The 26049-nt window shown below is 43.2% G+C and overlaps 1 protein-coding gene across 4 annotated transcripts in view; it reads left to right on the top strand.

Moving 5' to 3' along the window:
- The window catches only part of KSR1 (kinase suppressor of ras 1), a 74797-nt gene that overhangs the window by 11799 nt on the left and 36949 nt on the right, over positions 1-26049 (top strand). The gene's annotated exons all lie outside the window — the stretch shown is intronic.

Raw genomic sequence — 26049 nt, 5'->3', positions numbered from 1 at the left:
TTCACTGAGTCTAACATCTGATTAAGGCAGCTGAAGTTCTGACCAGAATGCTGGCTGTTTGTTACAGAGGTAAAGGCAGGCCCCTTTCTGGATAGACTGGCAGTGCCATCGATGTGGGAGCATGACCTCTGGGGCAACAGAGACCTCCTAACTGGCTGAGACACATTTCAGGGCATCCTTCTCACTGTTAGAGCCTAGTGCTGTAGGTCAGAAGAGCTTTGAGCAGGCTGCTGGGGAGTTCACAGAAGTACCCATGCTTGTTTCTGGCCTTCTTCATTGTGCTAACTTAGCCAGGACCAGCTCAATCCTTCTACTGGGCTTAACCTGCGTCCTCCTTTCAGTTCTCTTAATGCAAAATGCTTCTGGTTCTTAACCTTTCCTAGGCAGGGCTCTACCACGTACCTTCAGCCTAGTGAATCCTGCTTGTGCCCAGTGCAGTGGGTACGTCATACCCCTTGACTGTCTCTACCCTGCAGTGCCTTTCCAGCTGCTCAGCCCCCTGCCTTATCACAAGGTTTTGTCCTCTGGTTTAAGTGTTGCGGACAGCCTCTCCGAGGCCCCACAGCCACAGCCTGACTCAACAATTTTGCACAGTTCTGGTTTGATCTTTCCTGCAGCTGTAAAACCAAGGTGCAGGGGGGAAGTGGAAACACATGAGGAAACGCATGGTCTGATCCCTGCCTCTCCCTTTCACTTTTCATGGATCCTCTACATAAATAGGCTGGCTCAGCCTTTTCTGTTTTCGTGTATTCTTGACAAGAGCAGCCTGGTGTGAGGTCTCTTCCATACGAGGCATGGCCCCTTTATCCTGCAAAGAATAAAGTCTCCACATTCAAACAGTACTGTGCAGGGTGGGTTAGCAGCACGGTCTTTGTCAGCTTTCCTGACAAAGCCTCGATGGTGTGGGAACAGTATCAGCAAGCACTGCAAGTCTCCACATTGCTAGAATTCCTTAGAGTTCTTCTAAATGCTGAGCCTTCAGTCCCTTACTGCAAGAAGCTGTGGCTCTGAGATTTATCTGACCTCAAACTCTGGGGCAAAGGACATGGGGAGAATTGGAGAGCCACTCTGATGGAGGCGGGATTTTGAATTTTATCAGTAAGAAAGGCTCATTTCTTTTGGAAAAATTATTTTGAGAGCTTTTCCTCCAAGAATTCCTGGTACCACCTCTTTTTGCAGTATTGGCATATTAAGTAGTCCAAAGAGCCTTCTGTTCAGAGGAGAGCATAGTATGGTTTCCATGCTGCTGTGCAGATGGTTGCAGAGTTGTCTAAGGATAAGACTTTCTAAAGTGCATGACCTTCCTGTGCTTAAATGATAGGCATTCTGGGAGAGGTACTTTACAAGCTAACCTGCACAGCAGCGGTTATGAGAACCACCAAGGAGAGGGTTGAGTTTTGCAGTGTTTATTTTCAAAGTGTAAGAGAGTCTAACAATTTCCCTCCTAAAAAAACCTGGCATGTACCCAATCCCAATGTAACTGACTGCAAATAGATTGCAGCTTCTGTGAGATCAGTGTGGATAACATGACAGCTTTTGCTTTGATCTCCTGTAGCTACACCAGAATCACGTTTAATTATTTTGAAAGCCTGTCTCTGAGCAATAGATTCTCTAACCCCAGCTGGGATAGACATGCTCAGAGACTAGGCTGAACCTTCATTTCTGCAACTGGTGGAAGAGTTGCTGTTAACTGTCCTCATCTGAGTTTGCAAAACAATGGGGAGACCTTTTACAGCTTAAAACCTGAGGCAGAGTGAGAGATGGGCAGAAGGAGCCATGTCGATCCAGTGGCTAGTGTCCCTGCTCAGGAGGGATGGCTCAGTTTGCATGAGCTTTCCTAGTCACTTGGGTAAGTGCTGGGGTACAGGAAGGTTTTTTATAAAATAAGAACAAGGGCACTTAATACTATCAGAGCACCCCCTCTTCCACTCATCATCACACTGGTGACACAACACACACATTCACTCAAGAGGGTTCAGATCCTTTTCAGGATTTAATGTAGATTCATGTGAAATAGGACCTATTTGCTTTAGCTAAGGGTCTGACCCTGAAGCAGGAATCATTTCCTCTTTGGTCTCTGGTAATTCGGGGATCGCAGTGCCCCTGCCATCGCAGTTGCACGTGCAGCAGCTATCTCCCAAGTGAATGATTGGAAAAATCTCTTTCTTTAATGGCTATTGCCTGCTTGAAGGGCTCTCTTCCAAATCTGTGTTGAAATGGTGTGGTTGGGTACCTGCCAAACTTTGATTTTAGTATCTTTTAATGTTGCTTTCATTTCCATTTTTGTTTATGCCTTTGCTGTTGGGGAATGGGGAAGGTAGTTAGCAATATAACCTTAAAAGAAACCTGCTTCCAGGTGCTGGCAAATTGGGCTATAAATATGAATTTCTATGGCTGAGGACTGGCATGAACTCTGTATGAGGAAGGGATGATTTATTTTGGGTATTGCATCCTCTAATGTGGGCTTATATGGGCAAGAGCTATTCTTCTGCATGTCTGCATTGCTAACTTTTTAAAGAGTATTGAGGATTACATTGGAGCAGTTTTCAGTCAACTTTCTGCACTCAGCCCAATCCCAGTGTTTACCCTAGCTTTGTTCTGCTCCTCAAAAGCAGCTCAGTTTTACTGTGCCCAGTGACCGGCACCCAACCTGGAGGTGCGTATCAATTTATCCCAGCCAGAAATGTGTGACTTACAGGCCAGGGCATTTCTCTTCTGAAACTCCACAGCATGTCTGCTGCTGCCTGGTTGTCCAAGTTTGACCTATTTGTAGAATAAGATTTTGGGCCTGCATTGTGACTTAGAAGTAGTGCAGTCTGCAACAGTCTGTAACAAGCTACAGCCTGTATTTATTAAGATTATAACATCACTCTTCAATGGCAGCTGAGAAATTTAAGAAGTGAAACTCATTCAGACATGGGAATGAGAAGAGAGGCACATCTTTAAGAGGTGAGCTGTGATTCCACCCTGGGCTGTCCTTCACCTGACGGAAAATAAATGCCTTATCTTTGGGGTCTGCCTTACTGGAAACAAGACAGTAGCGTTAAAGCAACATGCACATGGTTCATGCCCTTTGTACGAATTGTAATTCATTCAACAGAATACAAAAGTCCATATTTTCTTCAGTTAATTCTTAGTTTCCAAGCAAAACTGTGAATTAGGTGATACACATTTGGACTTTGGGACTACTGCAGATTTATACTTAACTCCCTGATGTTAGGTTTATGTACATGTCTCTTCTTAGTTGTGAAGGAAGAAATAGAGCTCTTTTCCTCAAAGGCTGAAAGACATAGTAAACATCTGGGTTGAGCTGTGTTCCTTTATCTTAAAGCACATATGATTTGTGGCAAGGTAGTCATTATGTTCCTATAATGTATTTTCCAACTATCGTTTAATCTGTAAAACATAACTTTCACAGTGCAGCAGATACACAGCTTTAAAACTAACGGCCTTGCAGAGTTTAATAGTATTGACTACTGACTACAGTACTCCTTATTGTTACCAACAGTCCTCTATACAGCCTTTATAAAAAAGACTGCCAGTTCTATGACTTGTGCAGTTCCAAACTTTACCTCCCGGCTGCTGCTCATTGCTAAAAGATGGAGTAAACACTTTGGAACCCAGCTGCCTAAGAGATTAGGTACTTATTCTACAGGTGCCCAAATGCCACTCCTGAGGACAGCCAGTCCTCATGCTGTCGCTTCAGACGCCCAAAGGCAGAATGAAGGAACAATCTCCAGAACAGCCAGCATCAGACAGGTGGAGATCACCACAACTTAATGCAGATAAAGGTACCTTCTAAATTATTTTCTCATGTTCGGATGAGCTTCTGCTTGCCATCTGCCCTTTACACAGTTGTCATATCACTATCTGTTCTTTCAGAGACAATTTAATTAGATCCTCTTTCAGTAGGTTTTAATCAAGTGTTATGGGGCTGCTGGTAAATTATTTACAGCCGTATCACTTGATGGAACACTTGGGCTGCTGAAGGTATCATGTAAGTGACATAGCTGTAGCAAAGAGTACAGCTGGCTTTAACTTAGGGCCCCACTTGGGTTCCTTGGGGTTATCCAATTGACATTAGACGAACGTTGGGTTATGTGAGCCCAATTTTCTGTACAATAGTAGAAACTGAATGTGGCTGTGCTGAAAACAAAGGAGTTGAAGCAGTTTAAAACTAGGGTAAGAGCTGAATTTAGCTCTAGTGTCTGCTGGCTCAGTTCTTTTATAAGTGTCTTTCAAGGTTGAACACCTTAAACAGTGTGGCCTTGGCCCTCACTTGAAGCTCCAGCTATTTAAACAGGAGTGCTGTTGTACTGTCTTCAGCCTTGGTCTGATGTAAAGTGGTTTTTGAATAGGCAAGGTAGTAAAAAACAACACTCAAATAGCAAAGGATAAGAAACTGAGAAAGTGGGTATTTTCAGAATTCAGAAGGATTCTTTCTCTGCCTTTTCACCTGTCCCATAAGGTGGTGAAAATTTTACAGGTGTAAGATACCCCTTCTTTCATCTTGCTGGATGGTTGTTTCAGCAACATTACTTTTTTTTCCAGTTCAGCTCACATTCTTTGTGCGAAAGCCCCAGCATGGGAGGGTACCAGCCTGCCTCCACCCAAGTATACCCACAAGTTTACAGCAATAACAACAGTCTTCCATCCACTGTTTACATAGCCTCTGAAGTAAAATGCAGTTTGAAGATATATAATCAGTGTTACAGAACTGTCACCTTTGGAAACTTTATTCCCTGTATTTATTATGCTTATTTGGTATTTACAATGAGTGTGTTTTCAGTGCTTAGTGTGCAGGCTGTGGATGCAACTCGGGTTCATTGCTGGAAAATTACTAAGTACTTTGGAAGATGAGTTTGTTTGTCTTGCTTCTGTCAAATTCCTTCCAGTGTAGGTTTTAAAAGAATAATTTTGCGGTACTTGGTGGTACTTTGCTTCGCTTGATGGATTTGTAGTGCTGAGAGAGCAAAATACAGCTCAGTTGAAGCTTTGTGACCTGATCCAGAACAGAGGACAGTAATATGCCTTCATTCTGAAGCACAAATCTCAACTGAGTGTATGGAGAAAGGATATTTGATACGCTATGGAAGGCCGTATCTGACATCAGGCCAATGACTTTACCTTGATTTTATTTCTCCCATATGCATGCTAAAGAAACAAATACTGGGTTGACTTACCCTCTGCATCTGATCTATAAAAGTTGATGCAGAAATTATCCAGATTTTGTAGTTGCACAACCAAAATTTGATGTAGTTACCTTACATAGTATTTAAAACTAGGCTTAAAGGGGAATCTAGTGATTGTCAATGTCCTGTTTCCAGCTATTTTGCCATTGCTGGTCTTCAACCTGTAAAAAATGTTAATCATTTGTACAAAATGCGTCCTGCTCTCAAAAGACTGATGCTTCCAGATCACAAGTTGTAATTTACTATTTCTACACACCAGTGCACAAGGACAAAGAACTGCTACCAAGATTACAAGACCATGTGACAAGAGCTTCTAATTTTTCTTGCATCACATATGGGGTCAATACCACAGTAAATTGCCATAATACCTTCACAACGATAGCATACCATCGGAGCTATGTCACCTTTCAAAGCCTGTGCCTTGCTCTTGACCCTCCTCTGTTGCCTTCTTCCTTGTTCCTCTCTTTGTAGATCAGCTTTGCTGCTCCAGCTCATTCAGCCCCTTCATAACATCCAGAACCAACTCCTAGTTGTGTTTCTTCCTTTTGAGCCACGTATGTGGCAAGCAATTTCTTTCATGATGCTCTCATCCGCGCCCCCATAACATCCAACTACTGCTACCCATGACCTAAATAATATTCACTGTTTGTATAAAGATTTAATTTGTTCACACCTGGCTTTAAAATCTCTGCCACTTAAATGATTACAGAAATGCTTTAAAGTGCAATTTCTCTTAACGTCTTTCTCTGCATTTTTAAGAGCTTGAACCTTTTCCTGAGTCTGATAATGAACTATTAGTATAGTTAGGAATCAAGAATAGAATGTACGAAAGTGACTCTACCATTACCCAAGCCATGCATTCTTTCAGTGGATAAGTGCAGATGTTTGATTTTAGGACTTTGGGAATTGATGTTCAGGGAGGCCCTGGAAACCCCTCAAGAGACCAATAGACAATTTAGCGGGTCATTGTATCTCTTGAAGATCATAATTTGTCATGAGCCTTTTGTGAAGGAAAAGACTAATTTACAATCTTATTGTGTAGATACACTACATGTGTCAGCATGTTTTGAAAGGCTCCTCAGAATGAACAATTGGGGTGAGAAGTTGTGTACTCTACAACTCCCCCCCTACAATAAGAGGGAGGACTGCCTGTGCTCAACACATGCTTTTATCCTTCCTGTTTCTCCAGAACGACCAAAGACTAGAAGGGAGTTTTTAAAAGATTGTAACTGAAAGCTGAGCTTGTTATGGTCTCCACTGAAAGGAACGGAAAGCAGTCCACCTATTCATGAGAACGTTTCTACTAGACACAGTTTTTTCTAACCTCTCTTGGCAAGTAGCTAGGACAGACACACTTCAGAGAAGGTGCTTGTAGTTCTGATGTCCTGTCTCCCACATTGTTGTTATTAAGTTGGGATAAGAAGGGACTTAACTGCACTTCCATTGCACTGTAATTCTCATGTTGGAATAGCTATTACAAATGGCATGGTTACAAGACAAACGGAGCCTTGGCATTCCTTATCTGGATTGTAATACTGAAGCACACTCCTGACAGGTTATCTGCTAGTCTCAAGGTTCAAGCTCAAGTGAAACTATATAGTAGTTGGCTTTATAGCCTGGTCCCTTTCCTTTCAGCTCCTGTGTAACCCAAAAGCTTTTTCTTCTCTCTTTCTCCCATTAATGTATGGTTTGGTTTCATGTATATCATCACTGGTCTGAAGCTTTTGTGCATCTGCTAGAGGAGTATTTGCCTTTGTAGCAGAAGGCAGGTTGCTCCGTGTCACTGAAAGAGTGTTCCCCTCCCCCAGACTTGGCTATTATTTATGCAACATGATCTAACACAGAGTGGCTGGGAGCCGATGGTCCAGAGTTCATTTCCAGTTATTATTGTAGTAGAGAGTCAGTCTGGTTAGAGGTACTAATTTCCAGTGCAGAACATATACCCTTTGAAAGCATAAACAAACTCTAGGTCAGCTTTACTTAGCTTCACACAGAAGTGTTTTGGCTAAACAGGAAAAGCAAGCTAGAGTTGAAGCACTGCAAGAAGCTGGTTCAGGAGTCATCCATACCAAACTAAGTAAGGTCCCTTCCAGCAGAAGAGATATACATGGAGGACTAAGCTCTAAACCAGCAGTGGAAGCTTCCCTTTTTAGTCTCTTGAGATGTATTGAGTCCAGTTCTTAGCTTTGCCTCAGCATGTGTTTGAACTCCTGAGCTAGGGCATAGCTGAATAAAACATATGCAAAATTACCTTGCTAGGTTGGGGGTCAGGCTTCAGTGGCCCTGGCAGATGTGGCTGTTCTGACTGTAATGGCCTGAGCAATTACACCTGCTGTCACAGCCCTGTTGTGGTATGTGGGTGTAGCTGCTCTGGAGTTCAGTCATCCTAACTACCACTAACCAAGCTAGTCATCTTAACTGCAACGTTGATTTGTTTGTTTGTTTGTTTGTTTGTTTTTCCCATTAGAAAAGGATTTCTAGAAGAAATCCTTCACAGACAAGGTCACCCAGGGTCCTGGCTTTGAAGGCAGGTGTGTTCAGAAGTTGGTGTGGTCTCCTAAGCTGGAGATTAAAGAGGCTGAACTAGTTGAATCACTATCCTCAAAACATGAACTTCTAGCACTGGGTACCATCTTTGGTATTTGTACAGCCCCTACAACAAGAATCTGATTGTAACTGTAGCCAGCACGGCAGCACTGAGTTAGTGAGGGTGCTTAGCCACTAGCAGTAAAGCCTCCCTCAACTGTACTTTGCTGCATGCTAAATACAGCAGTTTTTAGATCTGAGGCTGAGAAGAGACCCCAGTATCTGGACCTGGGGATGAGACTACCTTGCGGTAATTCCCTCTCATAGCCTTGTTCCAGCTAGCAATCTGTGTGCTGCTCTGGGAAGCAGGGGGTCAGGCGGCTCGTGGGAACAAGCCAGGGTCACAGGCTGTTAAATTCAAAGGCAGAGTTTAGTAGGACAGCCCAGCCTGAGTGGGGAAGGGTAGCCTCGCGCTCAACAGACCATCACACAGGTTTCCAGACACTCTCTCCTACCCGAGCAGACCACCAAGGCTGCAGGAGCTGGATGTTCTTGAGTAGGAGCAGCACCAATACTTCCTAAAATCAAAGTTTAGCAGAGTTGAGGCTCCATCAAGTACTAGAGTGTTAGAGCTTTGTTAAGCAAGAGTCCATCAGAATAGTCACTAATTTAAGTTCTTTGCAGTTAATAATTAAATTCCTCCTACAAAGCACCACTGATGTCATTAAATTCACAGTTGCTAACCCAAGATTAACAGCTTCACTTTGGGCCTTGCTGTAGTCTTTCTTTTAGGAAGACACCAGCTTGGATATCATGATCTGACCATTTGTGCCCTGTTTAGGGAACAGAGGTCACATCCTGCTTTGTCTCTGTAGAGGCAACTCCTGCTCTTCCTGTTGCCTCACTCTTTCTGTTCATGTCCCTGCAGAATAGCAGGGGGAGTAGGAAGGAAGAACTAGTCCAGTACAAAACCTCATTCAACACAGAGTCAAAGAAACCCAGCAACTGAGCTGCAGTTTTATAGCAGAGTAAAACAGTAGAGTTTATACACATAGCTCACCTCAGTAACTTCAAAACAAAATCAGGAAAAAGGCAATAAATCCTTCCTGCAACACCATTCTTCTGCTTCATAACATTTCCCCACATCTCACATTAAACCCAAACTTCTTCAACTAGTCCTTCATTCTCATTACAATAACACTGACTCCTTCAGGGGGATGGTACTGGGGTTTCGGAGGGGATTTTCTATCTGTGATCCCTGCAGGGAAGTCCTTCCTCTGTTTTGGGGTGATTGGCTATCCAGAATGCTCTTCTCCCTCATTCCTAATTGCGTAGAAGTACGTTTCTCAAACTGCATTAAATCTCATGAAATTTTAGCCTTCTGCAAACAGTAGAGTTAAGCAAATACAGTAGTAGTGTGAATACTTCTACAGCAGGAGATCGAGTGTTTTGGAGAAGTGATTCTTTAGCTGAGGATCTCTCGGGCATAATTGGAATTTTGTGTTCATTTGTACTATGGCCCAATTGTGAGATGTGCTTACTCACTATGTCACACAAGAGCTGGTTTGGGGATACTTGCCTGATGGGAAGCATGTCTTAGACCTCATGGGCTGGGTGCTCTGTTCCCTCACATTGGCTTCCCACTTCACAGATGTTTGCCTGAGTCTGTAATGCTCCTGATTTTGAGAGCAGAAAGGCTAACCGGAGGACAGGTGGGACTGCACAAAGAGAGGGAGTTGGAAAGATGAACTGTGTGGGTATGCATGTTTGGTTTTTGAGAAGGAGAGAGCTGACCAGGGAAGCAAACTCAGTAGGATTCCCACTTCCTAATGATATACCCAGCCCTAGAGGAAAGATAAAGAAAACTCATACAATCATCTATTGACTCCACTTTATTTTTAAATTGTTTTAGGAGTCTTTTCTAGAGCTGAGCTGTGGATGACCTCCTTACTACTCAGCAGCTAAATCTCAATTATGCTTGCACAGATTTTTCATTCCTATATTTCGTGCCTCAGTGCATTGTACATAGTGCTCTGGAAGCATTCTCGGAAATTGATGAGCAAACTGAAAATCTCTGATCCCCATTGCATGGCAGAACATACTGAAGTTTTTATTTTTTCCTCTTAAAATCTGAAATGAGGAAGCTTGCTTTATAGCTTCAAAGCATTTTGAAGAGAGCAGGTTTTAGTGTATTTTGTTCTTCTGACAATCCCCAAATGTAATCTCATAGCAACTTGTTAATATAAAGACATTTTGCTGTTGTAAAAGACACTTTCAGAGAACATGGCAAGTTGCCACATTCCAGTTAAGCAATTTCCTATAGTTAACTTTTTTCTTTTTTTTTAAAAAAGTGTGGTTTTCTCAGCCATCTCTCTCCTTCATTTTCATTGCAAGAAGTAAAAAAAAAACCCGTAACACAGAAGCCCCCACCACTGTATTAATACTTATGCATTTGAAGTGAGAAGTCTTTGGGAAACCCTGGAAGGCCAACGTCTCTCAGTGGCATGCTGGTGTATTTTGATTCATTGTATGGTGTACATATCCTCTGATTGTAAACATCTGATGTCTTAGAAACAAATGTTAATATGGAGTGATGGGGAATATTTGATATCAAGTATGGTGTAAGTTAAAAAAAAAAAATTTAGCACTTTTTTTTCTTTCCGAATGGGTTGCATATTTAGAATCCAGTTACAGTGCAGAGCCCAAAGTCTTCATAGCTGCATACATCTTAGTTGCTCTGGAGAAATGTGGTACTGGTCCATTACATGCTAGTGTAAAAAAGTACACGATGGATGAGAGAGGCACACAGCAATAGAGAATCCAGGAGCTGAAGTCTGTCCAGCTGTGTGACGCTAAATTATTCTTAGACTTATAGCTGTTGGCAGTACAAACATCTTTATATAAAGAAATAAAACCTTTTATGTGGATTGTTTTTTGGTTTGTTTTTTTTTTTTCCCTCCCCTTTTGAAATGACTTGTCACTTGTTCTCCTCCAAGGATATTCAGATGCATTCAAAGAATCCGCTGATTTTTACTGAGAAGTTTCAGTGGAAGTAGTGCTGTTAGCAGTAGCTTGGAGCAAATTCCGCTTCTCCCATCATCAGAACAGAACGGGGAGCCTTGCACTGGAGACTGTAACATACATGGCAAACTTGAATTTTGAAGAACTGTGGCTTTTTTAGAAATAGTGTTTTCCTTCATGAGGGTAGATTTGCCCTGTTTTACTGCAGCAGGCCTCAAAAGCAACTCAGTAATAGAATCTTTGGGAATCCTGTCCTTGAAGATTTCAGCTTCTGATAGAGGAATGAACAGGTAGTTGTTCAACCACGTACAGCACCCTGCTCTATCTGATGCTGTGTTACAGTTTGAAGTAGTGAGGCTCACTTAAAATGCCATGCCCTTTCTCACTGAAGCCAGGGGGTAGCAGTAACTGCTGTGCTGACTTCAGTGCGTGGATGCGTGTCCTCCGAAATCACGTTTTGGCAGGTGCATTTAAAAACCGAGCAACTGATTTAAGAACGTCTGCTGAGTAATCGAAAAGGAAGAAGGGCAGGCGAGTCCTCAAGGTAGTGAGTAATGCTGTAGCTTCCTATTTTTGGGTGACTATGCTCAGCCCTCTCCCTTTCTCTTATCAGTTGAAGAAAATGATTGGCAGTGGCAATGTTGTAGAGGCAAGGCTCAACACGCAGGGTTCTTTTGCAGGCGGGCGATGGAAATGGGCTCCAGAACACCAGGCTGAGGACCAGCTTGGGCAGCCAAACTGCTTGTATTGAGCTACCAAATGCGTGTGTTTCTAACCTAAGCAAGCACAAGGCTCTAATGTCAACTGTACTGTTAGGGTAACAGACAACGCGAGCAGGACCTAATCCAACATTCTGGGAAATCAGTGAATCTGGGATATCCGTTTCGGATAACTTCAGTATTCTTTGAATCAGGTCACAGCTGGAAAGCTAATAATAGTCTGCTGCTCATTATTTGCATTTTCAAGATTATACTGTAAACAATCTAGTTGAATTTATAAATTCCCTTTGCCAAAACACAAAAAATAAGTAAGACTATGAAGAAAGGATGGAGGTAGAAAGTTTTTTTGGTTTAAGACATTTTGGATTCAGAATCTGGATGCTAAAGAAGGATTGCTGATACTTAGGGAATCCTGCTATTTTCTTCACTCATCACGTGATGGCTGAGCAGATGTAATTTTGTATTTGTGGAAATCCTCAGAACAGCTGAGCTTTGGAAGGAGAGCTGATGTGCTCTATTTTCAAACAAACTGTATATGGGCACTGACTTTGTGCCTGTGAGAGAGGTCAGGAGCGATCTGCAGTGCTGCTGGATCCCTCAGACATCTGTAGGTCTTCACTGTATTTCTGGCATTGTTACTCCAGAGGAGTGCTGTAGGAAGAATTACTCCCAGCAGTGTTTTATATCACCTCTAGCAGGAGGTGTAGTAGAGTACCAATGGTATTTAGAGTCTTCCACTTGCACAGGTGTGGTGTTTCAGTTTTCAAAAGCATCCTAGGGAGGTTAGTATTTTCAGTAATGCCTGACTTAATCTTGATCTTTCCATAAGGGACATGAATAAATGCTGTAGATGAAAGGAGTCTGAAAAAAACACGAGTGATCTTTGTATAATGATGAAGAGTTGGTTGGCTGCAGTGAAAAAACCTCAAAGCTTAAAGAATGAATTTGTATCCAGCAGTCAGAACTGTCAGTTTGCAGGCAGAAAAATACAACATAGAATCCCTTTGTCTTTCCCCTGCTCCTTAGGAGGGGAGTATTTCCATTACAAAATAGCATACAGGCTTGTTACAATGGCTTTTTATTTTCTCATAAGCAGTCATGTTGGGTTTTTTTTTTTTTGTTGTTGTTTCTGGTTGCTGTCACTCAGCCGAGTCCCTCCTCTGATGCAGACATCTGAACAAGAGATTGAGCAGAAATCTTGAACCCCAGAGGCTGCTGAATTTATTCTCCAGTAGATAATCAGAGGAGATGCTTTAAGACAAAAGGAATCTAACTAAGCACATGTAATGCAAAAGGAGCAATGAAGAAGTATTTTGAAGAATGTTTCCTAAGACGACTGTATAGCATGAGAAGTGAAAGGTGCAAAAAATTGCAAAGCTCAGCAGCTAAACGGAATGAAGGCGAACAGGTGTATAAATCACTTTGTAGAAATGTTTCTACAGGCTAATGCTCTGTGATTGTTTTCTGAATCCTGGAGTGATCATCAGTTCTGGGTGGAAGTGATGGCAAATGCGAGAACTTGCCTGCTCCAAAGACCTTTTTCCAATCCTTAATTGGAGTGAAAAGTCAGACTCAGATTCTTCACAAATTCTGCATAAAATAATTTTTGGACACACACACACAAAATGCTTAAATTCTGATCCTGAGCTGGCACATTTCTTTTCATTACACATTTAATGCAGTAGTGAAGTCTTTTCAAATGCAGGTTTTTATTAGAAAAATATGCTTTGAGAACTGTAATTTATTTCCACAGAACATTTTGAAAATGAGACACTGATCTAAATCACTTTCATGGAAAAGTCTTGGTTTTAACAAACTATTTGTGACAATACGTTTCCCTTAAACAAAAAGAAGCAAAGAAAAAACAACCAAAAACACCCACCTCCTTTTCTGACTAGGCACAGAGACGAATGTACTGTGTGGTGTTTCTGTGGAAATTCACAAAAGTAATGGATATTGTATCTGGCTAAAGATGCTAAACTTGGAGCTTGTTGTCTTTGTATGTGTGTGTGATCATTTTTCAAGTGTTGATTAAAATTTTTCCAGGCTGTTGTATGATGCCAAATAGCTGTTGCAGTACTGTCTGTTGTATGGCCAATTGTTGCTTATCAGTCTCCTGTGTATTTTTCCTCAGACAACTATTAGTAGGTCAGCAACTCTATTTTCTTCCACTTTCTAAGGGAGCACAACATGGTTTAGATGAAAGTCTCGAGAGTCACAAAGAAAAAAATGTTCTTTTGTGGGGTGGGAAATAAGATTCAGGTGTCTCCATTCTAAATACTATATTTGTACTTAAACTACTGATTGAAACCCTCTGTGGTTGCTATAGGCAAATGTTAACTAGTAAGAGAGAGCCCCAAAGAGATTTTTGGAAAAACAAAATGTGAGCAGTGAGCCATGGCAGCGTTCTCACGCAGTGTCTGTGAAATGTGACCCCAGTCCTTGCCAAAATAGCTCCATTCTTTCTGGCAGAAAGCTAATAGTTTGGAGCATTACACAGAATAAGGTTTCTTAGCTAAGATTTCCCAGGGTGCAGAGACATAATGTCTTCAGCTCTAAGACCTGCAACCTGCTCCTATGTAGACTTAAACTATTTCTGTATAAATCTCTTCCCCAAAGTCCAGCCCAGCAGCAGTTTGGGGAAGTGTGTGTATCAGAGGGAGGAGAAGAAGGTGGAACCTTCAAAGTGCTCAAATAATTGAGTCAAACAAGCAGAGGATTTGGTTTTGTTGTGTTTTGTTTCCTTCCCTTGGTCTGCTAATAAATCCAAGTGCTGCAGAGAACAAGCTGCTAATCTGTTTTATTCCCCAGTCAGTACCTGAGGGAATGGAAGAGAAAAGAGGTTTGTGAATGTATTTTAATTTATTGAGGCTACAGAAATAGAAATGTGTAAGACGAAAGGGAGATGGTTGGGAAGGCAAGGGGAGGAGAAGTGTAGAAAAAACCTTTGGGATTAGGGAAAGCAACCTGGGCAGTAATGTAAGTAAGTATACTTTATTGTAGGAGCTCATTTCCCTCGGAGACCACTCCGTTCCTTCAGATGGAGTACTGGGAGCTTTGAGGCTGGACATGAAAGGTATTGCCCCTTGGTCCCTCACGATCTCAGAGAGCTGTGGGTGCTCAGTACCTTGCAGGATGTGGCTTGCAATGAAGAGGAAAAGGAAGTGCAAGAATGTGACGGGGACCTAGAATTAGTCATTCCCTTCCTGACCTTGCTGAAGGAAATGTTTGGCTTTATATTTTTTGCTGTAAACTCCTTTATTTGTGCTACAGGTTTACACATGCACAGGTGGTTGTTTTTTTCATTCCTGTCTCCCCCACCATACAGTCAAATATACTTGAGAGTTCTTCTACAGATGTGTGAGAATGATTAGTTCAATCAGAAAAATAATGCAGGATATTATCTTTTAAGGGCACTTTAAGTTTTGAATTTTACAGAGAGATCCATGAGTTGTAATATAACCCCTATCCCCAAAACATGACCTGGTGCTTCCTCTCCAGATTATGAATGTTTTGTAATCTTCCTCCCTGTCACTTGCTGCTGTCTGGCTGCAGTCATTGTAAAACCGGCAGGGGATGTGGAGTAGTTGTTTTCTTTACGGGAGGAGAGATACAGTGGATTTTCCAAGATGCTGAACAATTAGAGTTATAGGGGGGAGCATAGTATTAATGGTATCTTTGGGCCACATTCACCTCTATAACTTTATGGATTGCAGCAGATAAGTTGGACAAGTAATTGTTTACCTGCAATGCTTTGAGAAGCCCGTGTTGTATTAGGATCTGAGAACCTCGTAAACTCCTCCCTTTTCTCCAGCTCGGTGAAGTAGGGTAGCACTGTGCGCGCTCTACCAAACCAGGAACTGAGCAGCGAAGACTGTAAGATGCGGAACCGTCAATATGTGTAAGCTCCTAACTCGTTACTGAAGTCTGCAGGGGATCTGGCCTGCAGTGGTTTGCTTAGAGTGTGCAAGCAATAGGAAGGAGAGGAAGGATCTGAGCCTAGGTTTCCTCAACTGTCAAGAAAGATTTATTCAGGGCTGATCTTTGCTTGGGGCAGGGAGTTGGAAGTCTTTGATTTCTTGAGGCTTTCCAGATTTCTTTCAGTGCTGTTACAATGCAGGTCAGTGTCTCAGCCAATGTAGAATCTGTGGAAAGGATCTCAGGAGATCCTTTTTGCTATCTTGCCAAAGGCATGAGTAGCTCTGCCTAGTCCATTTCTGACAGATGCTCGTTAATTTATTGTTAAAGACCTTGGTCGAGGGCCAAGACTGTTGAACTAGGCTCCGTGAAGCCTTAGCTGTTGAGGACCAGGTTCCGGACTGATGGTGATACTCCTCCAGATGGTCACCCAGTTTGTTTGAGCTGTTTGAGATTTGGCTGCATGTGAACAGATGCAGAATGTGGGGACCCTGTGGAAGGAATCGCATGAGTGAGAGCAGGAGATGTGCCATGCTTGGACAGAGGTATTCTTCATCGCAGGGTAAATCCATAAGCCTGCTAAATGTTACATGCACTAATTTCAGGAGTGGATGGGAAACTTTACCAGGTCTGTAGGCCAGTCTGGGGTAATGACATCCTTCAGAATACGCTTTGTGCAAGAGGAAGTATTAGTCTTCCTGTGCTCCATATGGAAATACAGTTAAGCCTAATGAAGCGTGGCTGAGCTGAAGAAGCTAGATGGGTGCTGGAGTCTGAGCTGAGAGGAGGCTGAGCTGCAGGTCTGGTGTGGCAGCAGCAGGGCTGTCCTCAGCAAATGGTAAGTACAGTTCTTAATCTTGCAGAGCGCTCTCAATCATTCTGTTGCAGTTGCATGTCCTCAGGTTATAAAGGAAGGGGGAGGGGTTTCATTTTTAGTGTTCAGTGGGTGTGAAATCTTTGATATTTAAGCAGAGGACTGTTCCTGTAGCTGCATTAGGCTCAGACGTCTCCTGAGGATGAAATCTTAGAATTGTTAGCAGGCACAGGGAACCACTTGATTGTGCAGGTTCATCCTCCCACTCCCACCCTTAGCTGGGGAGGCCTCAACTGAGTGTTTACAGCTCTCAGTCGCTGGGATTGTGGAAAAAAAGAAAGGAGGGGAGAGAAAAGAGATGGTATGCGGCCTCCAAGTGACCCAGAAACGATGTTGTCTGCATCATCTGACAAAGCAGAAATAACATACTGTAGTGTTTGGGCAGTGGCTATTGTGTCAGCCTCAGGCATGACTGAAGGTTCAAAGGAAAATCCATCCATCTGGTGTTCCATCTCTCCCTATCCCTCTACCTCTCAGTGCTTTTATTTATTAATTTCTCTTAAGGCTATTTTTTTTCCCCCTCCCCCAGAGCCTGCCTTGCCTGAACATTTTTCTGCTAGCTTGTGCTGGGTCCTGTGTTGCGGGGCTTGTTTAGCAATGCATTGAGAAACTATTTCCTTTTCTTTTATAAGCAAAACCAAAAGGCCCTAAGTCGGCCCAGGCACCCAGGTTCTGCAGAAGCAGCAGGCTGTCGGTTGTGTCTGCGCAGAGGCCACTGCAGGGAAGGCTGGCCTCGAACCTCCACGCGTAGAGCCTCCACTGACGTGACCCGGCACAGCTCCCTCCCTGGGGCAGCCCACTGAGGGGTACCCCCGGCGCGCTCGTGCCCATCCGGGTCATCGTTCTGATTTCCTCTGCTTTTTAGAAGCTCCATCGTGGGCAGTGCTGCCACGATCTAGTGGTTAGATCAGAGGACTGAAAGTTAGGTCTTTCGTGACCTGTTTTTAGAACTTCTCCTTCACTTTGTGCAAATTATTTTTAAGCCTTCTTCCTCTTTCTTATTTTTAACAAGGTGCTGTTACATGGGCTCTTGTGAGTATGTCAATGCTCAGAAGTTGGTTTTGGCGTTCAAAGCAGCGGCACTGTTCTGCAAGCTGTCTTTCTCAAATGGGCCTGTGCCTGTGGTCCTGCACAGCGGTAACCTGCACACCCAGCGCCTTCGATTGCGCTTGTACAGTCGGTGGAGAGGTGGACAGGAAACAGACCCAAGGAAGTGAGGCCTCTGGCTGCCATCTGAGCAGAGCTGGAACTAGAAGCCAGGGCTCCCATCTCGGCCAGGAGCCCTGCTCCCTCTGCCACGCTTCTTGCTGAGTGAGTCAACTGGTTCAAGTCAGAGAATGTGAATTCCACAGGCAGCAAGTCAGTGTCTGACATGTACGCAAGCTCCTTTTCTCAGATATCACCTGAAATAAACAAATGAATGTGCTACCAGATACTTCTTTGTAATGTTTTATCTGCTAGCTTGGCCTTACTCATATATGGCTGGTGAAGTTACATGCCAAAATACCGTCCTTTAGTGGATCCTGTTCTGTTGGTTTTGAGGGCAAAGCCATGTGCGTGAGAAATTGAATAATCTAATTTGTAAAGACACAAATAATTCCTTGAAATGTTTCTTGCATCTTTTCTTCTTATTTTGTGTTGTGCATTTTGCTCCTGTGCAGCTTTTGTGCTTGCCTTGAAAAGAGCTGTTTGAATTCCATGCTGAATTCAAGGTGGCTTTGAAGTTTGTGAGATTTTTAAGGCTCTCCAGCTGAATCCTGCAGCATCTGAGTGTTCCTAATGAAAGCACAGATGGGCAGGATGGTTTTCTGTATGGTTGAACGAAATGTTCTATGAACAGGTTTGGATGAGTTTTCACTGCAAAATGAGCATGTGTCATGTTAAAAGGGTACAGACCCACTCTCTCCATTTCACCAGGCAGATCTGTTTTTAAACCAGTCAAAAACAGGCATTGGTTTAGTTCTCCCTATACTGGTAAGGGAACAGTCCACCTTGTTATAAGGCATCGTTATACCTGTACACACAACAAGCTAGTTCTCTGAACACAGAAGGGAAATTAATTTCTGAGCCTTCAGTTGCTGCTTGGTGATGCTATGATCAGATGATGATGATAATTCAGATAGCCGGGGGGCATTCAAATGAATCAGCTGCTTAAAGCTTAAGTTCACAAAGGGAACAGCTCAGAGTTGGGTTGTGTGGCTTCCAGGAGTTACAAAGACAATTGATTTGTTGTTAGTTGAAGGGTATGGCAGACCGTTACTTCAAATGAGAACTGTTTAGGATGGTTGACTGAAGAGCAGCCTCGCAGGCGCACGTGAAGTGGCTTGCCCTGTGGCTGCAGATCCCTGGCAGAGCTGAGACTGGAAGCTGTGTCTTGTGATCCTCCATCCATCTGCTCCTGGCTCCGTGCACAGTCTGCAGGACAGACCAGGAAAACCTCTGCCCTATTTCTGCGTAATGATTCTCTGGCCTTATTCTTGTCTCCTCTGGTTGGGCACTTCATCCCGGTGGATTTCTTTGGGTCTCCTCTGGCCCCAGATAAGTGTTCAGGCTCAACAGCACTCTGATCACAAACTGTGGTTGCCTCGATTACTGCATAGCGGGGAAGGTTCTGCTCTGGACACACTGAGCATTGCTGCATTTCAGTGCTGACTGGAGCAGCCAACCAGCACTCCACTACTTTGGTGTTTGCTTTCCACCAGTTTGGCATTCCCACCCTGTTACTGTAGCATCTTTCATGATCATCTTTCCAAAACCCATGAAAGGAGGTCTGCTCTTATAGCTGGTTCAAAGAGGGGAATCTGAGGCAGAGCGGATTGTGACAGCATATCTCAGAAGTGCCAGAGTTACCCTCGTTGCTGGGCTGTATTTAGGAGCGAGCTGCTGTGTGTGCCTGGCACCAGCAAGTCAAGGTGTTTTGTTGTGCTGGCCATCTGCACGGGGGCTTTCTGAGCTCTTGCTCACATCACAGGCTCTTCCCCAGCTCTCAGCTTTCATACCTCAAAGCAAGTAGCCTTGCATACAGAATAGCTTGCTCTATAAAAATTAAATGCTAGTTCTTTCCTTTGCACGGGTCAACTCACTTGCACCTTTTTACCTTTTTAACTCAGATGACTTTGAAAAAAGTGTCCTGAAGTACACTCACATTGCTGCTGGTCTCCAAATGGTTGTTGAGATCTTTATCAGTTTCTCACATGGTTGCCAAGCATGACTTCAGAGACAAATCTGGCAAGTCAGATTATGACCTTTTTATGTTCTTCAGTGCTCAGGTTGCTCTGGGTTTTTTTGGTCTGATTTAGGGCTTGCCTATATAATGGCACTGGGGAAAATAGATAAGAGTCAGCTAAAGGTGTGAAGTGAATCCACTTTCACTGGAGGCCTTAAAATGACTCATCTTACTTTCCCCAGTGTCCCATGCAGTTAAACTCTGAGTTCAGAAGTTTTGCCTTCTGTTTCAGGAGATAGAAATGCAGAATCTCCTGCGCTGTTTGAGATGCTGATCCAGCTAGTGCAGTGTCCTGCTGCAGCAGTAGCTATTGTCTGATGCTTCAGAGAGCACACCCTTGCCCTCTGGGTCCTGTTCTTGGCAGGAGGTTAATAGAGGAGTTCCTTCCTGATTAATTCCTGTCTGAAGGAAGATAGATGATTTGCATTTCTCTTAGCCACATGTAAGAGCGGGGTCATACATTGATCTGATCCTTTTAAAACTTCAGCCACTGGCTCGTTAAATCTCAAGGCAGTAAGTGGTTGTAGGCTTCGAAGTGTTGGTGTAAACACATATTTATGGGCTTTTCAAGTGCTGCCAGACTCCATGAGACTTCATCTCCTGGGACAGGAGAAATATGATCTGCTTTTGAACATGTGCTTGATTTGTTGATTAAATAATGACAATTGTTTGTTTTGGGTATTGCAAAAATCCCTCTTCTAAACATTGCATATGTTTGAAGTCATCAAGAAAAGTTGTAGGCATCAGTGAGCAGAGCATTATAAGTTTTGTGGAAGTGTGAAAACATGGCATTTGGTTGTGAAATGTATGACTGAATCAAACTTGTTCTCAAACTGTTGATATTCTGAAGGAAATCTTGGCTGGCATTTTAGTATAGCAGAGTCCCCCTGGCTGTCCCCAAGTTATTTAATGTACAATTTCTATTCTCTACCTCAGTTTTCCTTTTTTATGAATTGAAAATAATTATTCTCACTGCATTTATAGGGTATTCCAAGGTATGTGGAATAAAAGCATGAGAATAAGCTAGGGAAGACTTCAGAAAAATGCAAATTCTTCTATCATCTGCTGCTTTCTCCCTGTTTATTTGGATCAGTTGCATTGAATTGAGACTGCCTGGGTTTTGGCCAAGTGCAAAGGCTGCAATAGGTTTATTGTGCTTGCCTTGTTATGACTTCTGGAGTAAGATGCCACTTTTCTAAACATGAATAAAAACATCAGTGACAAGAACCTGAGAGACAGCTGACCCCCAAATGCATGAAACTTAATTTCTCTGTTTAGGGACCATAACTATTAGTATTCTCTTACAGATTAAGTTAGAATGTGATTTCTTATCAGTTAACCAGAGGTCAGAAATATTTGGGTTGCACTCTGAATACTAAATTCTTCCAGCTCATCCTTGCAATATCTCCTTGTTTGCCAAGGACTCCTGAATTTTGCACCCTGATGTCAGTGAACTAGTTTTATAGATGCCATTGCTTCCTTGTACCATGTCCACAGAATTGCAACTGGAGAACTTGTGGGTGTTTGGTTTTTTGTTCAGCATCATTTAAACTCCCAACTACTGGCCTGAGGTCACGGATACGGGCAAACTTGTAGCTCAAGAGATCTGCTGTTTATTTTGTATAAATAAATAAAAAAGTACAAGCTTGGCAGTTTTTTCCTAAACATCTTGGGCCTGATTCTCACATATGCTGTAAAGAGATAATTAATTTTAAAAGTGCTGCAAGGAGGAGATGGACATGCATCCAGGAGCATACCTTGCAGCACGTGCAGTTCTTAGCACAAAGGAGAACCGGGTGTCCTGGCCATCAGCTCCACCAGACAGAGAGGAGGGCTCTGCTGGAGCACACCCTGCAAACAGCGATTTACTCCAGCTGCTCCATATCCTGTCTCTGTTCTTGTTCTTTCCCATCTCTGTGGGTTTCAGGCAGTTGGAGTATCGCTGCTTCTGTTGTGGGGTTTGCCATTTGTGATGAGTAGGACGTGCCGTTTGGCAAGCAGGCACTGAATAGCTTACTATTGGCTTTATCTCTCTGTCTAGTTTGTGGTTGGAGACCTGCATGTTGTTTGTGGGTTTTTACGTGCGTCACTGAACCCAGAAGTTTTATTATATTCTCAGAAAAGGGTTTTGCAACAGCTCAGCTATTAAAGCCAAACCATGTAGTTTAGTTAAGTCTGGGAAGGAAATAACGAAATGAAATTCATCCTAGGGGAGAAGTGTGGTGCATGTAGGGTGGGAAGAGAATGCAAATACACTATTTATAGGACATGGGGAAAACAAATTTGTACTTGGAGAGTAAATGTGAAGGAGTTATCATGGGAAAAACAGACTTGGCGATCTAAGATACTCAGATCTGTGCTGTCAGATTGCTTTTCCATTTTTGAGAATTATATTTTTGTTATATCCCAACGAAGAAGAGAAGTTTGACATTGAAATCTGTGCTGTGGAGTACCTTCCAGCAGTATCCTGTTAGGAGTTTATGCTATGGATGAGACTTGTCAGGTGAAAATATTTGAACTCATTTTTTTGTAAGCAGTATGGAAATAGTTGAAGACAGTGCCTGCTCCAGGGAGTTTATGCAGTACAAGCAGGCAGAGCCACATGCAGGATGGAAGAGGAGACGGATTATTTAATTTGCTCACAGTTAAACAGGAGGTCAGTGTCAGAGCTAGGAGTGGAGTCCAGCTCCCTGGAGATGAGGCCCATTCTCATCAAATGTGATGGTGTTACACTGAAACTGGTGAGGAGAACTTTTGTGAGGAATGCAAGAGTAGTGGCTGTACCTCAAGAATACCCTTCCTCAGAGCAGCATACTGTCCTCGTGGTACTGCAGATTGTAACAGGATAATGTGGGGCATACATTTTTTTGTATAATTTCTTTTCTTCAGTTTCTGATTTTTCATTTATAAATTGATGCTAAGTCCTTCTTGCCTTCAGCTGTGGTTTTTAGAATGGATTCCCACATCTTTTCTTGCCACTGTCAGCGCTTGCAGTTCCTCGCTTTATGCAGGGTCATGTGCTAGTTTTAAGGCATTTGTATATATTTAGTGTTACATATAACTAAGCATGGAGCTTTAGCTTTAGAGAATATGCAGATATCTCATCCTTCTTCCAGGAAAATAAATCTTGCCTGATAGGAGGTCCTACACTAAAAGAACAGATTACAATCAGGGTGAGGAGCCGAGCTGCTACTTTTACACACAGGCCTGTCACGGCTGGCTGTACCAGTTTCAAAATCACTGTGCAATCTTGCTTCTTTCCCAAAGTGCTCAGCAGCCTCGAGGTATGCCCAGGAACGGGGAAGGGGTGAGGTGACCTGCGGGAAGAATCAGGAACATACCACAGTACCCTGGGAATTCTACATACCGCAGCTTACAAATGCGCAGCTGACTTGTTTGCCTTTGGCTGGATTTTGTGGTTGCAGTTTGTATATCAAAGTGCATATCGTCATTGAACCTTGCTTGGAATGGCCTTCAGAAAAAGAGATGGCTTGGCTGATTTCTGTCTTCCTTCTCCTTTCCACAACATACCTCTTGCATGCTGGGAAGCTGGTTTTGGTATATGTAGGCTGATTTCTGGCATATTGGGGGCTACTGTGTAGCCCTCAAACTTCCTGCAACCTGTTTTTTCTGCCTCTAAGGTGACCTTCCCCCTCCATTCATACCAGTTCTTCATTGCTCCTATTGCCTTCGTTCCCAGTCTGTGTTCTTGGTTAACCTCACTTCTAGCTCGTGGCTTGCCAAGATCCCCTCTTCTTTGAGAAGGACAAATGTGCTCCCCTCACTTCTCCTGTCAGGGCTTTGGCTATCCCGTTCCCGTGTTTATCCACAGCAAAGTCTCTCTTTCTCATTCTAATCTCTTCCTTTCTAATGTCTTTTGAGGGAAAAAGTCAGGATGCAAACATGATACATTTGGAGGCAATAAGAACAGGCCAAGTATCTTGAATAGAATGAAACCCTGTTGATGAGAATGTAGGTCTTTCCAGTTAAAAAAGGAGTTTTAGGACAGATAGGCAAAAGTCACAGTCAAGATCAATGATACTGTTCAATCTAAACTATAGGAGACAGTATTTGCAGCTCATCCCCCGAATACGGGAGTTACCCCGCAGCTGTGTGCAGGCTGGTTTGTAACGGCGAGGTGGATCTGCAGCGTCGCACTGCATCTCATGTGGACAGCTGGCTGGACTGTCAGAATGTATATGATACAAAGCCAAGCCATGAGGTGAGGAAAAAGCACAATGAGAAGCAGAAAAAAATTGAAACCAAGCACTTAGTAGGAAGATAGTTGGAACAGCATCTCTAAGCTCATTTCTGACCTGACTGCGAACAGGAGAGCTCGCTGGATAGGCTGTTATGGGAAAATACGTACAGCAGCGAGAAAGCAGAAGGTCATGACTAAGCCAACCAGTGACATCATATGTGCCCCTTGCCTGTGCTGAGCTAACTCTGCAGGAACAGAGCACGGGTACTCCAGAGACATCTTAATTTAGGGATGTGTACAACTGAAGGTGCAACTGTGTAGGAAGTACAGCTGACAGCAAGTTTAAGAGTACGAGTACAGGCAGAACGAGCTGCAGCAGTGTTTAAAAGTCACACAGTCACACGAGCATATGGCGCTGTGCTGAGGGAGCGGGCTGACTTCTCCCTAATTGGCGCAGGGCGCAGGCACGGGCTCCTGGCTCCCGGTGGTGCCCAGGCCTCTGCTGAGCCCATCGCCGCCGGCTTCGGCAGAACCGCCTGCCCTGCTCCGCTCCCCAGTGTGGGGTCTGACTGGAGAAGGCAGAAGGAGGCTGGAAAAAAGGAAGTCCTATCATCCCCTTTTTATAAAAAGAGGTACTGATACTGAGAACAATTGAACGGGATTTCCAAGGGTGATTTCTTTTAGGTCTTATGCTCCAAAGCCATGTTAGGAAGTAATGGTTGAAAGGTTCTTTCCTCTGGTTTCAGCTGGGTGGTCAGAGTGTAAATGCAAAGGGATGGCTGAGTCTTCTAAGACATGGCAGTCCGTTTATGGTACAACTGCCTCTCCTAAGAGTGGCACTGTTTTGCATTTCTGTATTCATTGCATGGAGTGTTTGAATCACTTTTGTATTAACTCACTTTTTGACAAATCTCGTACTTGATGGCACTGCTATCTGAATTCAGAAGTACGTGGGCAGAGACAAACTTGTTACACTTGATAGTTGTGAGGAGTCAGATGGCCCATAAAACAAAGCCCTCATCTAACTTCACAGGGAAGCACAAGCTAGAAATGCCTTACCAGCAGCTGCTGGCTTTCTTCATTACCCAGAACTGGTGGTTCTGCTGCTAGAATGCAGCCAACCTCCCAGAAATATCCAGTGTAGTGCTTGGGTTGGGGGCTGCCACCACCACTGGCTTCAGCCGCAGCTGCGGTGCAAGTGGTCTGTGTGCTTCTTCCATTCACATGGACGTAGCTTAGTTTTGAAGTTTCAGCCGCCAACATCCAGCTGGATGTGCTGGACTCCAACACTGAGGTGGGGTCACTTCAGTGAAATGTTGCTGCGCTCTGTTGCCATGCCAGGGATGCCTTACAGGGCTTTTCCTACTCTTGACTACCAGTACTTAGCCATACGTGAAAACTGAGACTCACAATGGCTTGAATCCCAAGAAATTGTGACTGCAGCTAGAAACACGGTCTCGCCAGCCATTTAAAAAGAATAGTATTAGCAATGTAACATAGCAGAGTGTAGCTCCTCTGTGTAAGTACAAGTCCTCCTGCTCAGTGCTTGTTTACAGTTAACTGTTTCTGTGCATGCTCTGTTGTTATCCTGTGCAGAGCCTACCTAATTTAACAGAGTTGTGTGTAAGAGCACATAGATCAACCTTATGATTATACTTTTGCAGGACTGGGTCACAGTACACAAGATGAGAGGGAGAAAGAATTTCCCGCTTTCAACAAAACAAATGATTCCCATATACTGCCAAGGAAGAATTTGCATTTGTTCTAGGACCATTATTATGAAATAGTAGCTTTCCCAAACTGATGGGCGGGCTAGAAGCATTATGCTCCATATGGGCATCGTTCAGTTGAGATCAAATGCAGCATCTAGTTTTCCTGTAATATCTGGCATATCCTTTATCTGGGGAAGGAGGAGATGATCTAATTCTTTCCCATATATAACTGAGATAGGGCATACAAGTCATCTATAGCATCATTCATATACATGGACCAAAAATATTTTGAGCAGAAACTCGAGAGAAGAGATATTACAGTGGTCAAATAATCTGTGTTTGTTTTTTCCTTTACATTTGTAGTCTGATCTTGTCCCAAATGCTAAAAGTTGTTGACTGAGAACATGTTTTGGTTTATAAATCACGGATCAACTAACTTGCTTTGAGGCATTGTTTTGCTAGGAAGGTTTTGAAGCTTAAGTCTGCCCCATGGGAATGTGTGACATAGTGAGACATCTTTTGAGAATGTTTTCTTTTTGATAAGCAAACATAAGACACAAATAATACTCCTTCTTGTAGTTTTATTTTTCTGTGCACTAGACAGAAACGTAAAGTGAAGGTTTCTGTGTAGTGCATTTGGCATGAGATGGTCAGGTGATA

This window comes from Tyto alba, unplaced genomic scaffold, assembly GCF_018691265.1.
Source record: "Tyto alba isolate M040663 unplaced genomic scaffold, T.alba_DEE_v4.0 Super-Scaffold_19, whole genome shotgun sequence".
Classification (NCBI taxonomy): Eukaryota; Metazoa; Chordata; class Aves; order Strigiformes; family Tytonidae; genus Tyto; species Tyto alba.
The sequence above is the reverse complement of the archived record's forward strand: the minus strand, read 5'-3'. Positions and strand labels throughout refer to the sequence as shown.